Consider the following 21,205-nt stretch of genomic DNA (forward strand, 5'->3'; position numbering starts at 1 on the left):
ACGGAGAAGCACAGACGACACACCACTGTGATTCCAGTCCTTGATTAGTCTCATGTTTTTCCCCTGATTTCTATGTTGTCCTACGCTCCCTAATCATGCTCCTCCCCGCCTCCCTGTCCATGTCGGGGTAATTGGCTGTGTTCTTGAACATACTTCACAGACAGGCTAATTATCCTATCCAGTGTTTGGAAGAAGCTCAAGCTGAAGATTATGAAAGCATTTGGGGTTGCTCGTCCTCGGTTTTGATTGTGGCTTAGAAAAAGAAAAAAGTACAGAAATAAAAAAAGGCAAATCTGTGTAGATCCATATTGACCATAAAACAATAGAGAGGAAACACCATGCTTATTAGAACATGTCCTTTTTTTTAAATCAGTTCTTTGTTTGTGTTCCTCTTTTGAGATTCCATAATTAGTGTTTATTTCAGAGATAAGCAATCGTGTGAAAGCAGTAGCCGCATCCAGTTGGAGCGATTTGATGACTCTGGACACAGCTGGACAGCACACCTGCAGCCATGGGCCTAGCATGTGCCCGTCTCAGACAGCCACGAGCAAGACATCTGTTTGGAAGAGATAATGATGCTGGACGGTCTGCAAGTCTCGGAGATGGGCGAACTTTTTCTGCCAAAAGCCCGGCAAGAAAAGCACTACTGGACTTTAAGTGTGTCTTGGAGTTACTGTTTCACTCATAAACACTTGTTTTCGTCTGGCACTTTAGTATAGGCTGGTGCGGTTTGTTTGTTTGTTGGATGTGTATGTCCTCAGGATACTCCTGAGCATTACTGATAGCTTCTGCTCCGTTTAGGAAAAGTCAGAGGATTAAAGTTGAAGAAGCTGCTTGTTTTTAAGAGAGTTCAACATTGTTCAAACTTCCAGAGCAGAAGCCTTGGAGCACTACAAACTTGCAAAGCCATGAGCAAATGTGCCTCTGAAGTTCATCTGACATTCACAGTGCTTGCCACTTTGAATTCCTGCCTGCGGTTGCAGCCCTGACATATTTAGCACCTAAGGAGTAGTGTACCTGTTTGTTTTGATTTTATTCTTTCTTTCCTTCTTTCTTTCTTTCTTTCTTTCTTTCTCAATCTGTTGATAGCCTACTCATTGAAGGATACACATCTTCATTACTTCTTCATTCTGATCACAATCGAGGTGGGTCCAAAATCACCAGGTGCAAGGCAGGAACACCCCTACATATGTTGTCAATCCATTGCAGGGTGTCATACACAGTCACTCACAACTAAGGCCACTTTCACACAGCCAGTCCACCTACCAACATGTGTTCTTGGATTGCGAGAGGAAATGCAGCCATGGGGGAACACATCAAACTCCTCTCAGACAGTGAGAATTGAACACAGGACCCCAGGATGCTGGAGATGTGTAGCAGTGACACTATTTATAATGCCACCATGCTGCCCATTTTTAACATACCGTCGCTCACCAAAGAAAAAACATGTGCCTGCATTTTTGTTGATTTTAGTTTGCTTCATGATTTGAACACAGCAGCGGTGATGAATGGACCAATAAAAAAGCTCCAAAATTACTTGGATTTTTTGGGAATCACCCCCTGTCCCTGGTTTATTGAATGAGCAAATGTCTACAAATTTTTGGCCATATTGTGTATGTGGAAGTATATTATATTGGCACTGCTCTTTGTGCTGAACAAAACAAAACAAAAAAAGATTTTGACACAAATTTCCCTGACACGAGTGAGGCAGTTCCACTGCTGCTAAAGCAATGCCATGGAACAGTTGACACACATGAGGAGAACGCAAACTGATCAGATCTGTCACATCGGCTGATGCGACAGTGGAGAGACTGGGGGGCCATTCTACCCACCCAAAGTGTGGATCAAGGGCCAACTTGTACTCTGCAACCAGTCAGGCGCCGCTCATGTGGGAATTTAATTCTCAAACACATTGCGTATAAAACTAAAGCTGACTGAGCCAAAAATCTGCACCATGCCATATTGGTCATAACAGCTCATTATTTACAGACATGACATTTTATTTTTCTCCACTGCATAAAGTTGTGTGCTTGACAGTTTTTAGGGATCCTACAAAATAATGTCATTTCAACTTTAAAGAATGTTTTAAAGGCATCTAAAAATGTAATTTTGTTAGCTGGGTTCTCTTTCAGTATTTCTCACAAAAACACTGCTAATATGTTGCCTTGTGAAAAATGCTGAACATTTTAAGTTGTAATTGATAGCCAGCTCAACAGTGCTATCAAGTATGTGCTTCCGCTGAGCCAGATGATGTCAGCCACTGCATATGTTCTACCTGCTGTTAAGGGGAGGTGGGGGTGGTAGAGGGTATAATCTTACATATGCCCACAGTAACCAAGCCCTCTGAAATCGTATTTGGTCCTCATACATCTTAAACTACTTATCCAGTTCAGGGTCTCGGTGGGTCCAAAGCTACTAAATACACAAGAAAGATCTATTCATGCCTGGATCCAGAGCCTATACCTGGAATCACTGGGCACAGAGCAGGAACACACCCTGGATGGGGCACCAGTCCATCGTAGCACACCACACACTCACACATTAACTCTTATGAACATTTTTGAATAGTTAGGACTAAGTTAGGACTTAGGACTAACTATTCAAAAATATTCATAAGAGTTAATGTGTGAGTGTGTGGTGTGCTACGATGGACTGGTGCCCCATCCAGGGTGTGTTCCAATATGGATGAAACCACCGGAGGAAACCCACGCAGACACAGGGAGAACACACCAAACTCCTCACAGAGAGTTACACAAGGTGGGGCTTGAACGCACAACCCCAGGACCCTAGAGCTGTGTGACAGTGATGCTACCTGTTGTGCCACGGTGACACCTATTATTATTATTATTATTATTATTATTATTAATATTTGAAAAGTGCTAAGTAATTTGAATAATGTAAACATAGTTGTGATTCATTGTTTGGCATGAATTTGTTTCAGACATAAAAATAACAAGTAAACATGCAAATTACACTGCCATTTTTTTACTACTAAAAGCAATGGTCCTGCGGGAGGGCTTTTCCACACTTGCTCTAAACTAAACTCAGCACGATGGGTGATTGGGCTTTCTGCTCTGTTGCTCCTCTCTTATGGAATGCCCTTCCTGACCATCTCAGGGCACCTCAGATGATCAAGAGTTTTAAAAAGACACTTAAAACATTGCATTTTGCTAGAGCTTATGGTTTTTAATTTAATTTGTTGATTTTCAATGTTTTATATCAGTGAAGGTTTTACTTTATAATGCTATGAGATTAATTCAAATGTAAATGTGTTATAGGTAAAATGTATTATTTTGAAAATGTTTTACTAAGCATTGTCAACAACTTGCTCAAAATGCTGCAGCTGATTATTAACTGCTGCAAAGTAGAGGCATCACATTACTCTAATCATGCTATCAGTTTACTGCAAAGCATCACATGGTCTTGATACTGCACATATTCTACGTGTAAAGTTTATTTCTTCCTATTTTTTCAGTCAGCCTTATGTGTTAAATTATCTGTTCTATGATTCTGATTTAAACTAAAGGGAGAACATGTTTTGCGGTTTCTGTGCTGAGACATTGAAAGAGTCAGCCAGATGACCTTAAAGAGGATCCTTTAGTGACCATTTTAAAATCTGAGCTCAATATTGGTTCCTTTCTATTGAAATATATTGCCTGGGTGAATGTAATGTGCTGATTGAGAACTGCATGTGTTAATGCTCCCAGAGGACAATTACAATGCTTCAATGTTAGTCCGCAGAGGCTCAGGAGAAAATGGTCCTCATATTTTTTTTTGTAGAAATGTCATGAAAGAGTAAGTGCCATAACAGACAGGAGAGATGAGGTTTTGGGAGATATGAGCACAGTCATTTCACTGAGATATCCACATAAAGGGGGACATGTTATACATAGTTCCCTGTGGCCTTAGTAAAATGTCTGTGGCCTGCTTTGTTAAAAATACCACAAAGATCAAACACCACAGCACTAATCTCCCCCTGTCTGAATAGCCCTGGTTTCAGCACCTGTTTCTTTAAATGGGAATGAGCCACAGCTCACTTTAGAGCAAGTGCACCTGAGTACAGAAGAGCAACAGCTCTCATTTTACCCATTTTCAGTTGTTCTGTATATTGTCAGTAATAATTTCTACAGTTTTTACCCATTATTCTTATTTCTTCTTGCTCATTGTGTTAGTTTTTTTCCATTTAACCTCGTCTTTGCGCTCTCACACAATCGGAGAGATGAGAGGGGGTGGGAGGGTGCATCTAAATTCCCTCTTTATCCAATTTTCTGACTTATGTAGCTCACAAAAACACAACTGTACAGTCTTGTTTCAGTTTCTGGCTTGGTAGGTGTCCTTATCCTTAATAATTATTTGCTAATGTACTGGAAAAAAAAAAAAAAAAAAACATACGTACACTTTAAACTCAAGGGGACACTCTTAAAAATAGGTGCAACAAAGGGTTCTTTGAGCGATGCCATAAAAGAAACACTTTTGGTTTCATAATGAACCATTTTTGTTAATACATTTAAATGGGTAAATGGCTTATGATAGAGTGAAGGTTTTAAAAGGGTCTTCACAATCACATCTCTTAAACAAGCATGGTTTTTTATGGAACCAAAGGATAAAAGATGTCTGGGCTCTGTTTTTCAGAAGGCATATCTAAGCAGTAGGTGACATAATGACTTTGATTTTAATTCTGATACATTAAGCTAAAATTGGTGTGGGAGGTTGCTGCTGGGATGACATGCTGTGAACATTATGCTGTATAATAGGGAAGACTGCTGGGAACAGACACACACACACTGTGGAATATCAGAAGAGCTTTGCAGATATATTGCCCATATTTATCTTCAGCAGTCATGGCCAAAGCCTGGACCCTCAACTGTTTGTCCGGTGTCACCAACTCTCTCACAATCAAGAGTTAACACAGTATTGACTGCCTCCATTTTTTAATTTATTTTTTGTTTTGTTTTGTTTTGTCTTACAGAGCAGCAAAGGGCAATTTAAGGTAAACAGAACACGAGCATGTTGCTGCTCGACTAAAACCCAGGGGGAAATGGATGGCATGTGTTTTGCAATAGTGCAGGCACTGAAGCAGATTGCAAAATGATGTCAATATCAAGCACTTTCTGTCTGACTGCTTTTACAGTCTGACTGAGACTCTATCTCTGTACCTTCTCTCTCTTGCTCTCTTTCTCTCTCTCTCTCTCTCACTGGGTCCCTCTCTCGAGTGCCATTGTTAAAATGAAAGACTGGTTATTCTATAGCTCTCACTTTGGCCTGAGTGGTGACTGCTCCTCATAAACTGAGATATTAGACTGGGGAGTCCAACAGGAAGAGATGATAAAAGCAGATTTCAAACAGAGTCTTTTGTATCTTTAGCCTGGATTTATTCTGCTTTTAATGTTATTGAGTCTGACGTTTATCCAGAGGTGGGCAGTCTCAATCCATATTCAGGCGAATGTATTAATACTGGGGTAAAATGATGGCTCACTGAAAGGTAAAAGTACCTTCCCAAAACACAGGGAGTAGAGGCACCAAAGAACTATAGTAGAATTTCTGAGGACAACTTTCACCACCAACTGTCAGCACAGGTAACCAAGTTGATGTGAGGAATTCTTTTTTTTGATGTATTTGCTCTAAAAATTAATGAAACATTTCAAAACCTTTTTGTGTGATGAATCATACAGCACTGCAGAAAATGTAACCGGCAAAACATAACTTGGCGCTTAATAAGAAACCACTCTCTCGTGAAACACAGGAAGTTACGTGTCCTAACCTCTCAGTGTGGTCCTATGGCCGGGGGTGGGGGGGGGTGGGGGGTGGGAGGTGTTCCAGCTGCTTCAGATGTTTATTTATTCCCAGAAACACACTTGATGCAAACCATCAACATATGATCCTGAGGATAGGCCATTTTGTTAACTGCTAGTGAGTGAGTGTGTGAGGAATGAATGAGTGAGTGTAGAGTGAGTAAGCAAGGTGTAAATGAGTGATCACTGAGGGAGTGAATGAGTGATGAGTAATTCAGTGAGTGGGTGAGGAATGAAAGGGTGGGAGGATTAAATCAGGAGTAAGTGAGTAAGGAAAGGGTGATTGGCTGAGTGATATGTGTGTGAGTGAGTGAATGATAATGAGTGAGTGAATGAAAGAGAGAGGGAAGATTAAATCAGTGATTGTCAAATGAAGGAGCACTGAATGAGTGATGAGTGAGTGAGGAATAAGTGAGTGTGTAATAAGTTAAAGGGTGATTGTGTGAGTGAAGTGAGGAATGAAAGGGAGGGAGGATAAAGATAGTCATTTTTGAGTGAAGTGAAGTGATCAGTGAGTGAAGAACGAGTGAGTGAGTAAAAGTGAGAGACAGAGCGAGCAAACAACTTACAAGTTATTCAGTGAGTGAGTGAATGAATAAGCATGGAGTGAGTGAGCCAGTGACTAGTTATTCAGAGAGTGAGTGACTGAATGAGCAAGCATGTAGTAAATGAGTGAACCAGTGATGAGTTATTGAGTGAGTGAGTGAGTGAGTGAGTGAGTGAGTGAGTGAGTGAGTGAGTGAACCAGTGACAAGTTATTCAGTGAGCGAGTGACTAAATGAATAAGCATGGAGTGAATGAGTGAACCGGTGATGAGTTATTCAGTGAGTGAGTGAGCATTAAGTGAATGAGTGAACTGATGACTAGTTATTCTGTGAGTGAATTAGTGACTAAATGAATAAGCATGGAATGAATGAGTGAACCAGTGATGGGTTATTCAGTGAGTGAAAGACTGAATGAATGAGCATTGAGTGAATGAGTGAACCAGTGATGAGTTATTTAGTGAGTGAGTGACTGAATCAATAAGTATGGAGTGAATGAGTGAGCCAGTGATGAGTTATTCAGTGAGTGAGTGACTGAATGAGTGAGCATAGAGTGAATGAATGATCATGGAGTGAGTGAGTGAATCAGTGACGAGTTATTCAGGGAGTGAGTGAATGAATGAGCATGTAGCGAATGAGTGAACTAGTGATGAGTAATTCAGTAAGTGAGTGACTGAATGAATAAGCAGGGCATGAGTTAGTGAACCAGTGACTAGTTATTCAGAGAGTGAGTGACGGATTAAATAAGCATGTGAGTGAACCAGTGACGAGTTAATCAGTGAGTGAATGAGTGAGTACGGAGTGAGTGAGTGAATCAGTGACAAATTATTGTAATGAGTGAACCAGTGACTAGTTATTCAGAGAGTAAGTGACAGAATGAATAAGCATGGAGTGAGTGAGTGAACTAGTGATGAGGTATTCAGTGAGTGAGTGACTAAATGCATAAGCATGGAGTGAATGAGTGAACCAGTAATGAATTATTCAGTGAGTGAGTGAGTGACTGAGTGAACACTGAGTGAATGAGTGAACTGAGGATGAGTTATTCAATGAGCGAATGAGTGACTAAATGAATAAGCATGTAGTGAATGAGTGAACCAGTGATAAGTTATTCAGTGAGTGAGAGACTGAACGAGTGAGCATTGAGAGACTGAATGAGTGAACATTGAGTGAATGAGTGAACCAGTGATGAGTTATTCAGTGAGTGAGTGACTAAATGAGTGAGCATGGAGTGAGTGAGTGAATCAGTGACAAATTATTGTCATGAGTGAACTAGTGATGAGTTATTCAGTGAGTGAGTGACTGAATGAATAAGCATGGAGCGAGTGAGTGAACTAGTGACTAGTTATTCATAGAGTGCGTGACTGAATAAATAAGCGTGGAGTGAATGAGTGAACCAGTGATGAGTTATTCAGTGAGTGAGTGACTGAATGAGCAAGCATGTAGTGAATGAGTTAACCAGTGATGAGTTATTTAGTGAGTGAGTGACAGAATGAATAAGCATGGAGTGAGTGAGTGAACCAGTGACGAGTTATTCAGTGAGTGAATGAATGAGCATGGAGTGAGTGAGTGAATCATTGACAAATTATTGTAATGAGTGAACCAGTGAAGAATTTTTCAGTGAGTGAGTGACTGTATGAATAAGCATGGAGTGAGTGAGTGAACCAGTGACTAGTTATTCATAGAGTGCGTGACTGAATAAATAAGCATGGAGTGAATGAGTGAACCAGTGACAAGTTATTCAGTGAGTGAGTGAGTGAATCAGTGACAAATTATTTTCATGAGTGAACCAGTAATGAGTTATTCAGTGAGTGAGTGATTGAATGAGCGAGCATGTAGTGAATGAGTTAACCAGTAATGAGTTATTTAGTGAGTGAGTGACAGAATGAATAAGCATGGAGTGAGTGAGCCAGTGACTAGTTATTCAGAGAGTGAGTGACAGAATGAATAAGCATGTAGTGAATGAGTGAACCAGTGATGAGTTATTCAGTGAGTGAGTGACTGAATGAGTGAGCATGGGGTGAGTGAACCAGTGACGAGTTATACAGTGAGTGAGTGAGTGAATGAGTGAGCATGGAGTGAGTGAATCAGTGACGAGTTATTCATTGAGTGAGTAAGTGAATGAGTTAGTATAGAGTGAATGAGTGTAAGTGCTTGAGTGTATGTAAGTAGTTTCTCTGTAATTTTCATCCTACTATCCCCTCAGTATTGAAGAGCTAAGCCCAGTCAAACAGTGTGGTGTAATTGCATGGCAGTAGATTAATTGTGTATGCACTTGGACAGGTGTCTGTGTGATCTTCCTGCTCTTCCTGAGAAGACATGCAGGGAGCCAGGGACGCTCTTATATGGCTTTAAGAGAGATTTCCTGTTTGGGGCCAGGTGTGGGTTTGATTTGGAATGCGAGTAGAGCTTTGTTGCAGTGGGGAGGAGCTGGAAACAGTCTGATGCGACGCGAAAGAAAGACTAGACAGAAGATAGAGAGGGCATGGAACAGGTGCTGAACCTTTCTGACCTTTCTGAATCATAGATTGACCTTCCTCCACATGGGGAACACACAATAAAACACTCGACCATAGCATTTGACTCTCTGCATTCTTCTTTATTCTGGTCTCAAGATTTATTTATTTATTTATTTATTTTCCTGGTTGTTTGTTGTATTTCTCCGCACTGGCTCCAGTATAACCCTTAATGATCAATTTGGTACTAGGCCTAAAGCATGTAATAGACATGGCCCAACAGGAATTCAAGGCTAAAATTGGGCTAAATGTAATTTAGTTTAACCCTCGCTTAAAACTGCACAATGTAGGGTTATGGTTAGGGCTCGTTTTAGGCTTATAGTGACACTGAGTGTTGAAGTTATGGTTACTAGGTGTAAGGTTAGGATTTAGGCTAAGGTTTACATTTAAATATGTGTGCATTTAAAATTTTAGTGGCACAAAAACAGGACACTTTACTCATTTGCCATGATACTGATTTGAATTTGCAGATCTAAATAAATAAGCAGATTCTGTCCATCATTCCACTGTGAGGAATCTTAAATAGTTGTCAAACTGTCCATGAATTATTAAACAGAAAAGGAAATAGACATAAAAAACTGGCCACTTCTGACCAGCATCATTTAACATACTTTGTTTTAATAGAATTATGAGAAAGAGAGATATTTCTCATATCTCTCAGTAGGTCTGGAGCCTACCTGGAATCACTGGGCGCAAGAGGGAACACACCCTGGAGGGGGCGCCAGTCCTTCACAGGGTGACACACACTCACACCTACAGACACTTTTGAGTCGCCAATCCACCTACCAATATATGATTTTTGGATTTTGGGAGGAAGCTGGAGCATTCGGAGGAAACCCTTGCATTATTATTTTATTATTAAGAATAGAGCAACATCTTCATTTGCTTTAATGCTTTTCAGCATTCAGAGGTCTCTCTGTCATCAAAAGCCTCCTGATACCGTGTCAGATGTCTGAGATAGTCTGAACCAGTTTTGACTTATTTGTGAGAGAGTGAGCACATCTGAAGAGCCCAAGAAGCCACAGTGTGTGACATGCTGTTCTGTGAAGAGAGAACAATAACTCTATTATATCTTAGAGAGACATTCATAACCTACTTTAAATGATTATGAATCTATTGAACATTGCAGTGTGGTTGGCTTGTTAAAAGACATGGATTATGAATCTTAAACCAGAATGTGAATCAAGTGAAGGAGCTGAAAATCTCTAAAAACTTTTGGGAAGAGAAGAAAGAGAAGTTGCAGGAGTTGCATTAGCTTCAGTTAATCCTGTTAATACAGTGTGCAGCATGGGGGCATTGAATCAGGAAAGAGAGTGTGCAATTCACAGCAGTAAAACCTGCCACATCACCTCTCTGTGATTACTCGATTGGCTGGAATAAAATAACTGACTCATACCCCAACCCCCTTTTCTCAAAGTGGGAGGCCTGACTTCATTACACTGGTGTTATTGAGCCTGATGAAGATGTCGTCTGATGACTGAAGTCAAAGAATTTTGAGCAATTTGATACTGGGCACATGCATGGTTTGATTTTTGGTTTATAAATCTGGAGAGGTGGGAACTGAGCGGGGTTTCACTTTGCAATGAAAGGACCAGTATTATTTTACAAAAGTTATTCAAGATAACCAAATGATTTATTTACTGTTTGTTTAATATAATCTCTACCAGTAAAAATGCAGAAACTGTGTCACTGCCAAACAGCTATGGAGTCTCTGAGACCTGGGTTCAATCCCCACCTTGTGCTCTCACTGTCTGTGAGACGTTCGGTGTGTTCTCTCTTTGTATGCGTGGGTTTCTTCCATGTGCTTTGGTTTCCGCCCACAGTCCAAAAACACACATTGTTAGGTGGATTGGCTGTGTGAAAGTGTGAGAGTGTGACGCTCTGTGAGGTGCTGGCTCTTACTAACTACTACTTTGATTTTTATTTTATTTTCCCTCTATCCTCCCTTTCTCTCTTAAACATTGTAAAGCAACCTTGGGTTTATGAAAGCCACTATATAAGTGTAGCATATTATTATTATGACCTTGATCAAGATAAAGCATTTGCAACAGATGAATGAATGAATGAATCTCCAGCTTTATGTAAACATACACATCATCACTGTTCATAGAGGAATGTGTATCTCCAAACTAGTAACTTAGAAGGAGAATGATAATAGCTTCTTATCTTTCAGTGGAAGTCGATGTAAAAAATAATTTTGGAGCATTTCTATTGGTCCATTCATCATGAAATGTTCACCTGAAGTGATGGACAGCTGCTGTGTTCAAATAATGTATTAAACATTAATAATGGAGAATCGTGGTTATTATTTGGCAATAATATGTAATTTGGAGATACCTCTTGAAATTAGTGAATAATAAACATAGATGTTTACATAATCCATGCCAAAGTTTGAGTTCCAGGTAGAGGATCATGAAGCCCTAAGCAATGGGCTGTTTGAGCATTGGAACTATATTTCATTTAATCAGGTAGAAGATGTAGAAAAAAAGTCCTTTTCATTGAAACTGTCCTCCAATTCTCAAAGGTGTGATGCCAGAAGGAGCAAAATTCTGTTTAAAAAAAAATAACAGAATGGGGACAAACTCTTTATTAATTCCCCTAGATTTCAGAAGAAATGGTGGATAAGCAAGTGTTTTCAGTGGTTTGGCCATGTACAATAACTTCGGAGCTGACAAGAGTAGTAACATACCTTCATTCTGATCTGTTCCATAGGTTAATTTATTTTCCTCCCAGTCACAGTCTGTAGCTCAGAATGAGGTTTTCTTGAATCTTATAATGACTTGTAAATTGATAGTGAATGGCAATTTCCAGTCCAGCATTTCATTTTATTTTCACACAGAGCTGAGCTAACCCCTTGAGAAGCAACCTGGACACCAAATTAAAAAACAAACTGTAGCCCTTGAAGAGGCTTCGAACATGGAGAATCCAAGGTTTACATGCTCCAGACTTTTAATTAAGAGAGCTTGATCAACAGTGTCAAAAGCCTTAGAGAGAGCAATGAATAAGGCATCAAAGTGTTGTTTATCAAGGCCGTGAGTTGGGTCATTGATTACCACGGAGACTGCAGCTGCAGTGCTCTGACCAGATATGAAATAAGATGAATATTTGCCAAAGGAACTGTGATTTTGCAAGAGTAGAGTCAGCTGAGGTTCTGCTAAGGACTGAATTAGTGCTGTATCCCAGAGCAGTGGGCTTTCTACAGAACCTTTTAGAGGCAGACATAAGTGCAACATCACGCATTACTGCTTCCCCCTGTGAGCTATGGGGGGAGAAATGGGGAAGCATTTGTGGAGAGAGGAAAGGTTAGCTGGCTTGTGAAATAATTGGACCAATTTGGGCCTGGGCACTGGCATTTTGAAAGTATTGGGGCTACTTTGGGGCCTCTGCGTCTTGTGGTTATTTAGCTGTGAAAGATGTCTTCTCAGTTAATGGGATATTTTTGGTGTAATTGAAATTGCATTCTATGCATTTTTAATTGTTTTGAATAAATAATAAAGTGTTCACACAAAAGCCATTAAAGTACTGTGTTGGATAGGCACTGTCAGATAGATCATATTAATTTGGCGAGTGCCTTTGTGCTTCAAGTTTTCTACATCGCAGTAATTTCCTGTGCCTCAAAGGGACCCATAAGACTCTTTTCTTTCTTCGGCACTATACTCATAGATAACTGGGCACTGGACCAGTGTGGGAACACGTACTGGAAGTGGTTTATTTCGAATGCGGTGGATCCACTGCCAGCGAGGTGGGGGAGGGAGGAAATGGGCCACAAATTGCCAAGTGCATTCTGAACAAATTGGAAATGTTGGGTAAATTATCCCCAACCTATAATCAGTCAGCAGAGGCTGGTCTCGAGGGTTAGCAGGTGGATAGCTCATTATGCGCTCACCTTCTCACTGCCCTTCGCATTGTGCTCATTTTGGCTCCCTGGCACAAGCGCCCAGCTTTCTATCTCTTTATTCTCCAGCACTGAGAACAGCTGGACAGCATTTCCAACCAATTCCAGAGTTTGAACGAGAACCAAACCGCCTTTTGTCTAAGAAAATGATAAAATAAGTTGATAGAAGCAATTTGTATCTAGTACAGCTACCTGCATTTGTGCCAGGCCCCTTCAGAACTCCTGTCGCTGAGTGCAATACAAAGAGCCGCTTTCATGTAAAATGGTTTCACAAAACTTTGGCCTCATGTTCATATATGGACATAAACTACGTACATGGCCCAAAGGTTTGGACACATATTCCGCCAAGAATTTTTCTGAGATTAAGGGTAATAATGGGAAACTTTTTTCCCTTCTCTAATACAGTAACTGCTTTTCTCTTTAGGGAGGGCTTTAGACCAGATGTTGCAGCGTTGCTCTAAGGATTTGATGGCATTCATCCACATGAGCATTAGTGAGGTCAGGTGCTGATGTTGGGTGATTACTTCTGGATCGCTTCAACTCACCCCAAAGGTATTGGGGAAAGCTAATGGAGCTCCATAACTCCAGAGAACACAGCTCCACTGTCTCACAGTCCAATGCTGCGAGACACTTGGCTCATTTAAGCTCATGTGCAGCTGATCCAATTTTTTATTTAATTTATTTGAATGCTTTTTTTGGGCAGAGAATAAAGATGTGTCTGCACAGCTGAGCAACAATGAGTTCACTTAAAGTAGCCAGTCGTTATAAGCAGCATCTGTATAAAATATTTCTAAACAGGGATGTCTACAATTGTGAGGAAATGCTGTTCTCTTTTTTTTTTGTGACCTCAAACAGTGAAAAAACATGTTAATGTTACCTTTTACCTTCCTATGGAACAGGAATATCCTCATCTTGGTTCATGCTTTTCAACATTTGGAGCTCTTTCTGTTGTTTAAAAAAGTCCAGATGCCTTTTCACTGGCATGAGCAGACAGAGAGAAAGCCTAGCATACTGGACAGAGACAGTTTGCTTTTTCAGACTGTTTTTTACTTACACCAGAGATTCATAAATATATTAAACATGTTTTGAGTGTGCAAACAGACCTGAGAACTAGCAAATAGTGGGGAAACTATTTTGACTTTGATAAAAAGTGTTTTTCGTATAAAAGTTATCAGTTGGTATCCGTTAACAATACATAAAATAAAAAGATTGAGATTCATTTAAAAACACTGTGACACATATCCTGTGGGATAAAGAGTGTGTGTGTGTGTGTGTTTGTGTATCATTCAGAGGAACGTTACTGTCTGCCATAATGGTATGTTATGATTGTCTAGCCTGAACAGGATGCATACACACCAACACACACACACAAAAAAAGCTTCCTTCCCTTTTCACTCTCTGTAGACAAGGAGATTTGACTGTCTTTATTGTCTCCCTGGCGAGCCCATCTAACACCCTTTCCTGTGTTTATGCCTCTTCAGGAAGTCCTATGAAACTGGCAGGTCATGTGATTGCTGGACTTGAGGAACTGAAGCATATAAACAACAACAAATGCTTCAAGTCCCTGAAGTTGTGTTTGTGACCAACACTGTACTCATCTGATGAATATGTTAGTGTAAAACACACACACACACACTCTAAATGCACTATGTTGACTGTAATGTTTATTTTAGTATGCACAATTAAATATGTGATTCCATGTTCAGAGAATGTTGATTTGGTTAATCATCATCAAATTTAATTTTATAAATTGTCTGTTCTTTTGTAACATATATTTACCCATTACCTATTCTCTAAACACAGTGATACAGCTTATTGTGTGTAAGTACAAATACTGTTGAAAGTACATATTCTCCTGGTTGAAGTTGCATACACTTATGCTGGGTTCAGGTGCTCATGGGAAGGTGTTATATACCAGGTGGTTAAGTAGGAAAACGACTTTACTCTGTTCAGGTGCTTGACTCACTGTATACAACATGTCTCCAAAAAACTACGCAATTTTCATAAAACCTGATTATAGTTACAAGAAGCAATAAAACACACACACACACTCAGCTATTTATATATCACTGTGCAGAAGTCTTAGGCACCTAAGATAATTATATATATTTAAACTAATGCCTTCTCAGTAAGCGTGGTGCTTGTATAAAGTTATATATAATCACAGTAAATACAAAAAAAATATATAAAACAATAAAGAAATAACTTTTTTTTTATATAAAGTAATACGTGTGAGTGAGTTTGAAGAACAATGTTTTGTTCAGAGTCTCCTTGCATGAATTTGTGTGCTCATGCTGTACATATCATATCCAGCAAGGCCTTTTACTGCTGAATAGCCTGCTTTCTTTAGAGAACATGGCTTCCTTGGTAGTGTGATGTGGCCAAATCATCCAAATTGATTTTGGATGAGGAGAAGCTGTTTCCATCTTCTTCAAAGATCATTTCCTGCATGGTCTCATGTTTAGACTTTTCACACTCATCTGCTTTTTTCACTCCTTTTCTCTTTTCTTCTCTAAGAGGAACAGAGGCTCAAATAGAAAACCTGCTGATGTACTGTAAATAATAGTTTATGTTTATGCAGCTTAAACCCAGCTCACATGTCCCACGTTCAGTCCTTTGACTCCTGCCGCCTGCACTCTTCAAAATAAAAGTGCCACAAAGGGTCCTTTGAGCGATGCCATAGAAGAACCGTTTTGATTCCATGAAGAAGCATGTTTGTTACAGAGATTTGTGAGTGTGAAGAACATGGTGTAAAGGTTCTTTACCAGTTTAAAAGCCTAGCAAAAATGGTTCTTTATGAAACCAAAAGTGGTTTTCTATGGTATCACTCAAAAAACCTTGTCACACCTTTATTTTGATTCACCACCTAAATGGAAAAACACCTGAACAGCATGAGGAGGAAATGGAAACCCGTCCTTGTGATTGACGCTGAGTGCCAGAAATACAGTAATCAATTAGAATTAGAATTAAGAAGAATATTTTTCTCTTTTATATCTTTATCACCCTCATACTTTATTCCCTCAATGCCCTGTGGCCTCCCCCCAACCCTGTGCTGGCGGCTGCACCCTCCCCCCCACCCCACACCCACACTGGCACATTTTATAACCATGTTGCGTACTGATCTTCATGCAGCTCAACTGTCTTCAGACCCAAGCAGCTGGAACCTTCCTTGTTCATTTGTGTCCCATCCCCTCGCTCATCACCACCACCACCACCACCACCACAGGCTCCACTCCATTTCTGAAGGGTTGTCAGAAGTCATTAGCAGTATGTCTGTGGAGGCAGGAGGGCTGGGGGGAATTGGATCCTCGTGTTGTGTGTCATGGCTGTCTGCTCCGGCCCTCGTCCCACCGCCAACACAACGGCACTAGCGCTAATAAAACCAGACAGAGCTTGGCGGTCCTGCACCAGAACGGCCCAGATCAATTGACCGTGGCAAGGTCAACATGCAGCCAGCTACTTCCAGGGAGAAGAGGCTAGGTGTGAGGGGAAGGTGGTACGGCTAACACAGTGTCACACTTAATTCTCTAATTCAGCTAAGCTTCTGTCATATGATGGCTCTTATTATGTGAGAGTGTGGCCCAATTAGTTGTCAGGTTCCCTGTGTCAGTGTTAGCCTGTAGTCACCGGCAGCTATTTTTTTGCCTTAATTACCGAATCCAATCTCCGCGGGTCTAATCTCCTACGCCTCACACACTCTGTCGAATTAGCTGAAAGAAACGGAAAATGTCTTTTAAAGTCTTGGGTTTTTAATGATCAAAAGCCAAACCATCCGCATTAAACATCTGAATTACAGCGAGGATGCTTTCCTTTCTTTCCTATTTCTCCCCACTGGCAGCAGCTCATCGCACTGTGATCAGTGTCACCAATACCCTCGGCACAGTCAAATTCGTTCTTATTGTCCCCTGACAAAGGAATCTGTTTATCAATCTCCTGAAGGGATTGTTCAGCAATCGCAATACTTGTAAATGAATAGAGCCAATTGAATAGAGTACATATATCATTACCCTGTCACCCAGTAATAACACCTGGATCGCGTGGCATACACAGAGCTGAGATCATTGTCTGGATTAAATTAAGTGAATGATTCTAAACACGTGTTAGGGTAATTAATATTCTGCATTTCTTCCCGACAACCACCCAACACATAGCTATTCATACAGTGACATTCAGCTTTGTGTGTGTATGAGTGTGTGTCTGGGGTGCTTATCTAGAAGAAAGGGATTGAATGACAAGCAGAAAAAAGGGAGATTTTACATACCCAAAACTGTGCTGTGGGAAATCCCAATCTGACCTGCAAGGTATGCTTGAAATAAATATATTAATCATTCATTCATTCATTTATTCATTATCTGTAACTGCGTATCCAGTTCAGGGTCGCAGTGGGTCCAGAGCCTACCTGGAATCATTGGGCACAAGGCAGGAATACACCCTGGAGGGGGCGCCAGTCCTTTACAGGGCAACACAGACACACACACATTCACTCACACACGGACATTTTTGAGTCACCAATCCACCTACCAACGTGTGTTTTTGGACTGTGGGAGGAAACCAGAGCACCCGGAGGAAACCCACGTGGACACGGGGAGAACACACCAACTCCTCACAGACAGTCACCCGGAGCGGGAATCGAACCCACAACCTCCAGGTCCCTGGAGCTGTGTGACTGCGACACCAACCTGCTGCACCACCGTGCTGCCATATTTATTAATCAGGTTATAAAAATATCAAATATTTATATTAATAATAACAAACTGATTGTTTCTACACTCATTGTCCATTTTATCAGCTCTACTCCCCTTATTAGTTCTACAATTACAGACTGTAGGCCTCCTGTTGCTATGCATACTTTGTTAGTCCCCATTTACCCTGTTGTGCTGCAGTGACACTAATCTGGTGGTGGGTTGTGTGTGTGTTCTCCTGTTATTAGAGAGACAGAAGTGCTGTTTGAGTTGTTGAGTAGACGGTGAGTCCCCCAACTTCCCCATCTATGGGGCATAGTGAAAGCATGAGCTCATGTCCTAACACGGTCCAACAAAAGTGACATGCCTTTTGCGAGAGAGAGAGAGAGAAGACATTCATGATGTTTCCTCACCAGTTCCTAGCTCCCAAGTCTGTTTGTGTGCTCGAAACTAGTCTAATGTGTTGTGTTTACAATGCCCCCAGAAAAAAACATTTTGGTTTTTAGACAACAAAGAGGTGAAAGGCATGAACTGACATCAGGATATGGCTCTATTCCTTCTCCATAGGTGGGTAATGTTGACTTATTTTTGCTGTAGATGGAACTGACTCTAAATTCCAAAGAGGGCTAACTGCCTGAAAGTAAACACAGACCGAAAAACAATTCAAAACTAAACGACACAAGTCACAAAGGAGTTTCTGTGGTAATTGAAATGGTTAATAAAAACATAGATAAGTTTGAATTCAGCCATGTACAAACAACAATGCCCCTCTCCACCTTAAAAGATGTGAAGATTCTCAATGTAAACAAACCAGAGAACAGCATTTCCCCTCAATTTTAGACGTTGCCCTTCAATGAATGCGTGCGAGGAAAGATAGTTTAGATATCTCACTTTCCTGCCTATTCTGCCTTCATCTAGCATTCCCTCTCTGATTATTTTTTTTCTACTAGCAATAGGAGGAGCCTGCAGCTGTCAATCAAAGTGAGAAAGAGAGAGGCAGGCAGCTATTGCTTGATTTGGCCCACCATCTTTTGTTTTCTCAGCTGAAGCCGCAAAAGAATGGATGAGGCCAGACCACGAAGGATGGGGCCCAAGTTTCTGAGCTTCGTCAACCCCACCCCTTCCCTCTCTCTCACTCTCTGTTTGAATTTCTGAGAATCTGTATAAGGAAAGAACGGAAAAAGCAGACATTTGCTGTGCTCCAAAACTGTCAGCTCTCAGATAATGGGAGTTGATGTAATCATTTGTCAGCCACACGCGAGAGCTGGATAGAGAAATGATACAAGAGTATTCATTCTCCTTCTCCTGTTCTCCTTGCCTTAAAGGACGATGACAACAATCCTCTGCCCATTGTTTGGGCTGACAGCTGATGAAAGGCCGCTACGGATGAGTGGAAGCACGTTCTGATGTACCAGTGCCGCAGCTTGTTTTGACAGTTTACTCTTTTAAAGCCATTAAAGTGCAAATTGGTGGGCAACGTGCGAGGTGGAGATGCACCTGCTAACCATATGTCCATATCAACAAGCTTTTCTACTGAAGTGTACTATGTTTTCCCTAAGTGGTGCCATGGAAAGGGTTGGCCTTCCCCTTCAGCGTCTGGCTGGTTCAAGCTGGTTTGTTTGGTCTCGTTTGTTTGTTTGTGTTGTTGATGTTGCCGTCATTGTTGTTGTTGTTGTTTTGGGTTGCAGCGGGTTAGTTCAGCATGCACCTGCTTTCATGTACAACATTAGAGCCGGCGCCCCCTCCAGCATCTTCGGTCTTTGATTAATTTCCCTCAAAAAAGGCTCAGACTGGCATGTTCCGTGAGAGGGAGCAGAGAGCTCTGCCTCAGCCTCATTGATGTTCTCTTTGAAAAGCGCAGCCCCTGAAAAGAACCTGAGAGAAAGAAGAACAGAGATGAGGAAAGAAAAGGGGGAAAAAAAACTCACTGAGAAGAGAACCAAAGGAATTTGAGATTTTGTGAATCAGAGAGAGAGAGAGAGAGAGATTATAAAAAAGACAGAAGAGACTGAAAGACAAGTGATGGGAAGCAGGATAATTACACTGAGAATCAAAAATAAGGAGTGAATGAGTGAGAAAGTGATTTGCTGAGGGCAGAGGGAGTGAAAATGGCCACGTCAGAGTTATTGAAGAGAGAGAGGGGGAGTGAAAGAGCGAGAGAGGGAGAAGACTTTTTACATTATGTAGAAGTTCTTCAATCTTTCAAAGGGTCTTTGCACTCATACCACCTTCCAGAGGTTATTTTAGGGAACCAAAAGTAGTGGCTTTGTGGAAAAGAAGCCTTTTAACACCTTTATTTTTATGAGTGGAGAAGAAGTGGGAGAGAGAGAGAGAGAGAGAGAGAGAGAGAGAGAGAGAGAGAGAGAGAGAGAGATTATATAAAAACAACAGAAAGTTGGTGAGAGAGCAAAGAAAGGAAAGAAACAAGAGTGTAGGGCAATAGATATGGAGTAACTGATGGATAAATAGAGACAGAAATAAAATGAGAGATTGGGAGAGAAAAAAAATACAAGCTAAAAGATTTTAAAGAATAATATCAACTTCAGGAGAACAGTAGATAAGTAAGGATGGCGAGACAGGGAGAGAGAATACAAGACATGTGACAGCAAAAGAAGAGAGAGGGAGGAGATAGGGGTTGACAGATGGGAGGAGAGAGGAGGAGACAGAGAGAGAAAGAGAGAGAGAGAGAGCGAGAGAGAGAGAGAAAGAAATGGGGAGAGAGGGAGAGAGAGAGGCTCCCACTCTGGGAGTCCTCCTGAAGTGGCAGAGGGTAGAGCAGCTGTGGCAGCAGAATAAATTTCAATACTGATCCAATTTAATAAATAACTCAGTGAATCAGAACACCTGCCCTGTGCTGCTGCGTGACTCCACATGAATGTCAGACTCCCAGGAGCTGATTACAGCCACAAGAGAGAGAGAGAGAGAGAGAGAGAGAGAGAGAGAGAGAGAGAGAGAGAGAGAGAGAGAGAACAATCGTATTCAGCATTGTAAGTTCAGACTGTCTGTCAGCCTGGCTGGATTTGCCCATCACATCATCGAAGGAAATGAGAGAGAGAGAAAGAGAGGTTTCAAAAACAGCTTTAGCCCCCAGCAGAGCACAGCGGCCTTCACAATCACTCAGCTATTCAACCACAGAGAGACAGCACTGAAAAACAAACAGTAAACTCAAATAAGAGAATAAAAAATACATACATGTCCAGGTCTATCTGCTAAGGCAAGGACCACTAGAACTATCCACACAAGCCTGATATCACTATGCCCAATGCCAAGCATCTACTAGGGTCCCCCAAGACCCTAGTAGATGGAACAGGTGTGGAACAGAGGAACTGCATTGTCTAGATTGATGGTGGTACTCATCTAAGATCATTCTAATACATTCTAACCAATTTTACACACATTTTTCGTAGATTACAGCTGGTATTTTGCTGTAAATTACGGGAGCTGGTCTCCATTCATGTTGCTGATTTTATTGTTTTTTTTTTTTTATTTTACTGCAAAATGCTGTAGTGTGTATTATTGGTATTGGCGAGTAATGGTAAATTTTACAGTGTAACTGATTGTAGTCTACATTAATGCTTCAGTCATTTTGCAACAGACTGTCTACAATAATGGCATGTTTGCTGCACAAAATTATTGTCGCATGTTTCCAGGTGCGTGGGTATGGAGGGATATTTGTGACATAATTATATAAATAGCCCTGTGAGGGATTGGCACCTCCCTCCAGGGTGTGTTTCCGCCTTGCGCCCAGTAATTCCAGGTAGACTCCGGACCCACCGTGACC

General features: G+C 41.0%; 1 long non-coding RNA gene across 1 annotated transcript in view; it reads left to right on the top strand.

Moving 5' to 3' along the window:
- Window positions 1-14,356, top strand: part of LOC136708012 (uncharacterized) — a 91,443-nt gene extending 77,087 nt beyond the window's left edge. Inside the window, exon 7 of the long non-coding RNA XR_010804309.1 lies at window positions 14,224-14,356. This is a non-coding gene — a long non-coding RNA (uncharacterized lncRNA). The remainder of the gene's footprint in view (window positions 1-14,223) is intronic.
- Window positions 14,357-21,205: the final 6,849 nt, after the last annotated feature.

This window comes from Hoplias malabaricus, chromosome 10 (assembly GCF_029633855.1).
Source record: "Hoplias malabaricus isolate fHopMal1 chromosome 10, fHopMal1.hap1, whole genome shotgun sequence".
NCBI lineage: Eukaryota > Metazoa > Chordata > Actinopteri > Characiformes > Erythrinidae > Hoplias > Hoplias malabaricus.